Below are 5,014 nucleotides of genomic sequence, written 5' to 3'. Positions count from 1 at the left end.
TAGCCCTGGTAAGTGCTGCTATACAGCATGATTTAGAAAAAAAAAATCAATGAAAGCCTACCTAGGACATGATCTTTATACTCGTTTTACTCAAAACTTGAAAATGTCCACTTACATCCCTTTACTTCTCACTGCCTTATTTGTTCTTTTTTTTATTTTGGAGTGCATGTTGCAGCAGCGATTGATCCAAGATAATTTATTTTTTATTTTGATTGTACTTTTCCCCTCTCCCCATGGCTCAAATTATGTAACCTAACAAAAGAATGTATTTAACTGAACTGTAGAAGAAAAGATTTGAAAAGAACTGAAATATTCTTATTCTTTGAAGGTTTGGCCTTGACGTTCTGCCTCGCTTAAAAAGATCTTAATTGCGAAAGAGCAATGAATTAAACCTGTCAAATAAGTTATGAATTAATCAGCGAAGAAGTAATATAGAGTATTTTAGAACTAACATTTCTTGGGAAATCCAGGATTTTTTTTAAAAATTAGTGATTAAAATTAATATTAAATGATTTGGCTTCTAGCGTTTTTGCATGTGCAAGAAAAATAATAATAAAATACAAATATATTCCATGTTAATGAGATTAAAAAAAAAAATCAATGTGGGAAAAAGTGAGAGTGAATTTCATGGAAGGCGAGGTGCTTTGGTCTCAATGGGACTAAAATGAAAAAAAAAAAGAAAACGCTCGGGGGGGGGGGGGGATAAGCACCATTCTGCCTCAGCAGATGTCTAGCCTGGAGATCGTGTTTAGGACTGCTCATGAAATTGTATTTTATGTTTTTATTGTATTTTCTTGTATTTCATTGTGTTTTCTGTTTTCTATAGCTTATTGGCAGTAGGGGGTGCCCCGCACCCCCATAACGTTTTTTTTTTTTTGGACGGGGGAGCACCGCAGCACCCCTGGCGCGTGATAATATTGACGATAAATAATTTTAGTTGATGGCTTTATTTTACATTTTAATGAACTTTTAATGTTATTTAATAGATTTAAAAAAGTTATTTTGTAGATTAGTTAAAATTTTGATAGAACTTTTAATCTTTTTTTTGTAGTTTGTTTAAGCTATCCAGAGCAAATTTTCGTACTTTAAAAGATTTTTCGAAGCAGCTGAGAAGCAAGATTTTTGAAAACTCACTACGATCACGTTACCGTAATCCTGCCTAACAGCTGAGCACATTTTGTAATGCATAGATTATTTATCCCTTCATGATTGCTTATTAATTTTAAAATATTGTGAGTCATTCAGTCATTCTTTTTGTGTGATATTTAGTATGTATTAAAAATCCAAAAGTGTAAGCTGAAATTCATACGAAATTATAACGTTTATGAAACATGGAGTAATCACCTAGCTGGCATGCCAGATTCAAAAAACGGAAGGTTTTTTTTTTTTTTTAATTTTCAATTCTATTTTTAAATTTTAAAGTGGTTGAAAAAAGAAAGGCTTTATAAATCACAGAACACAACTGACAACTAGAAGTGGAAAACACTTACTGCATTAACCGTAACGTAGACCCCGTCACAACTACATTAAATAGTGTACAGTAGACCCTCGTTTTACGCGGGGGTTACGTTCCACGGAAATGCCGCGTAAATCGAAACCGCGTAAATTGAAACCTAATAGTAGTGTTAAAATAAGGGTTAGGTCCCTTAGTTTAAAAAATACTTCATTCTAGTGATGACTAATTGTATAATAGGTAAGTTTAATGTGCATTTATGTCGATTTTTATGCAGAATATGTATATAAAGAAAACATGAACTAATTCCGTGTTCTGTTTATAAAGAGGAGCTGGCTATGGACTCTTTTAGCAGTCATTAAGAATTTTTCTCTGTAATTCTTTGCAGGGCATTAACGCATCCATGATCACTTGCATCTCATTTCCATGATAGAAACTTCCTTCACTAACAAATTGGAAAAATCATTTCTGTTGTCTAGGAATTCCTCAAAATTTTCAATGTGAACGTTTTTGGTTGTGTGTCACCGAAGTGGATATCCTCGTTGGTTTTGGCCTCCTTTGTCACTCCTAAAAGCTCTTCTTCCAGTGAGTTCTGAACTGTGTAAGTTTAATAACTTTACTTCTGGAAAGAGCTCTGGAACCAATCGCATAAAATGTACAGGGGCCCAAGTTCGGTTATTAGCTCGCCAAAATGCAGTTTATTACATATAATCTGCAATCTTTAGGAGTTTGGATTTTGAAAGAGAGAAAAATGTTATCTGTTTGCATTGCTGTATCCGCGTGAAACCGAAACTCATCCGCGTAAAATAAAATAAAGGTGTCAAATCTTAAACCGTGTATAATCGAAACCGCGTAAAACAAGCCCGTGTAAAACGAGGGTCTACTGTATTTGAAAAGCAGAAATTATAGTGAACTCAGCTTAAAAATCGCAGAAAACAAAAACAGGGAAAAGGAAAACATGAAGTTATTATAGTTCATTTTGCTGCTTCTTTAACAGCAATAACATGCAGTAAGGTCATTATTCATGTACGTTAGATGCTTTCAACCAAATTTTAAATATAGCAAAAAACAATACGTATACGATCATATTTCTTATATAAAACTGCTTATTTATTAATTGTTGTTGAAATTTTTAAAAGTGCGGTGTTCACAATGGTGTTTTCTCCTTTTGTTGGGGGAGGGCTCTAGTTCTTGGGGAGGGTTCATGGTATATGAGAGCAACATTACATTTGGGGTGGGGGGCACTTGTGTATACTATAAGGGCTTACATATAGAGGAAAGGAGGGCACATGATAACACAGTATGTTAAAAGTGTAAGTAAAAAAAAAATGCTTCAATGTATGTTTCATTTTAAGTAGTTTCTTCCAGGGTTGGGTTTTTTGCCGGCAAAAAGGTATTTTTGCCGGGACAGTGGAAAAAACCATGGCAAAAATGGAAAAAAACGGCAAAAATGGAAAAAACGGCAAAAACCTAATTGCAAATAAAGTAGCATTATATTGTTAATCAAGAAATAGTGACAATATAATATAAATAATGCACTTTAATATTTTAGTTATGTCTATCCATGTTACTTCTAATTTATAAGGTGAAAAATAAATAAAAAACAAATGTTGGGATTGCAAAACTTAAGATTTTAAATGTTTTCTAAAACAATTTTTTCAGAATGAGCCATTTCCATCAATGCTAAAACAAATTTTTCTTTTGTACAGTCAAAAATACGAAACTGTTTGTCAGTTACTTCTCTCACGAAACTAGATTATTAATATGCCATGCTTAAACAGCAAATAGGTTTTGATGAAGATGGTATAGTCTATGATGATTTAAGTGATATTTCAATCTAAAGAAATTTGTATTTTGCTTTTTAATTACTTTTATTTCTTTTATTTTATAGTTGCATCTTGATTAAGTATACTTTATATAGATATTTAGTGTTCTGTAAAAAATGCTATAATAAACAAGCTAGTTACATTTTCATTGCAAGTTAATTATTTGTCTTAGATGTTACAAACTGAAATTTTAATTTTTAATGTTTAAAAATTTAAAAGTAAAAATGCTCTATAACTTTAGAAGTAAGTTAAACCTTAAATTTTTTTTAAACAATAAAAATTATTAAATTAAAATTTTATAAAAATCTTTTCATGATTTTACTTTTATATAAAAGGAAAAAAAAACTGTCCTTAAGTTGTTAACACAAAATCTGTTTCTGCCACTTTGGCAAAAACTGGCAAAAACCTATTTTTGCCGGGCGGTAAAAACCGGGGTTTTTATCATGGTTTTTTCCACCCCCGGCAAAAACTTGCCAACCCTGGTTTCTTCTTTACGAACGGAAATTTTCAGAACATACTTCGAATTTTTTTAATTTTTAAACATGTAAGTTATCTTCAATTTATTTCACTTTCCCCACTTTACCCTATAGCAGTGGTGCTCAACCTATGGCCTGCGGCGGCGGGCCACATACGGCTCGCAAAGCTGATCCGTTGTTTTGTCCCATGTTACAAATCGAAGAGCACGATTAGAGAAAACGTCATTAATTCGGAGCCAAACATTCAGAAATTGGTTTATGAAAAACTGATGCATTTAACAAAAAAAAAAAAAAAAGCATTAAGTAATGATAATTTAATTTTCTTTTCCACATTTTTTCATAGTATGAAGAAAAAAAATGAAATATTTTATTTGCGGCAGTGAGAAGCAAAGGGATGTAAGTGGCAAAATTAAAAATTTGGAGATAACCAGTACACATGGTAGGTGAACCTCTCCTCTAGTCTTGGGGCAAGAGATGGTATTAGTAGCCCTGCTAGTTGCTGCTACAGCATGATTTAGAAAAAAAAAAAATCAACGAAAGCCTAACTAGGACGTTATCTTTATACAGTCGGACCTCGATATAAGATCACTCCACGGGACTTCACAAAAGTGACCTTATAAGCGGGGTGACCTTATAACCGATTCATATATATATATATTTATTGATAAATAAGGATGTATTTACAAGGATGTATACATTAATTCTGATCAAAATATAAAACGTCCAAAAACATCAGTTAATTAAATTATAATAGTTGAATCGATTTGAACCAATTGAAATTTTTGGAATTAATAAGAAATTTTGAAATGCTTTTTTAAAACTTCCATTTATAATAAAACTGCATTCAAATATGCTCAAGCAAAGAACTGATGTGCCACTTACCTTACTTAAAATTACATTAATACAGAACTGACGCGTTTTTTCTTTAGTTAAAGCACAATGGTTTCTGTGTATCTTCTGAAAATTTTCTTCGGCTTCTAATGAATGGTAAAAATTGCGATATGTACATACTGAGTGCCCACATTACTACTTCCATATTTTAGTATAACTGTCGTAACACTCACTTTTTACTGTGAATTTGCTACGTTAATAAGAAAAATTATTTTTCACTTCTTAAGGATCGTACATCGCGGAAAATTCTTGGAAGTGAATCTATTAGGCAATGAAATCATTTAAAGAAGTCAGACAAAAGTGACCTTATAAGCGATTAATGTATTATGACCTGACCATATACCCGATAATAAATAACATAGAATTCC

Source organism: Uloborus diversus, chromosome 7, assembly GCF_026930045.1.
Source record: "Uloborus diversus isolate 005 chromosome 7, Udiv.v.3.1, whole genome shotgun sequence".
Classification (NCBI taxonomy): domain Eukaryota; kingdom Metazoa; phylum Arthropoda; class Arachnida; order Araneae; family Uloboridae; genus Uloborus; species Uloborus diversus.
Note: the sequence above shows the minus strand (reverse complement) of the source record.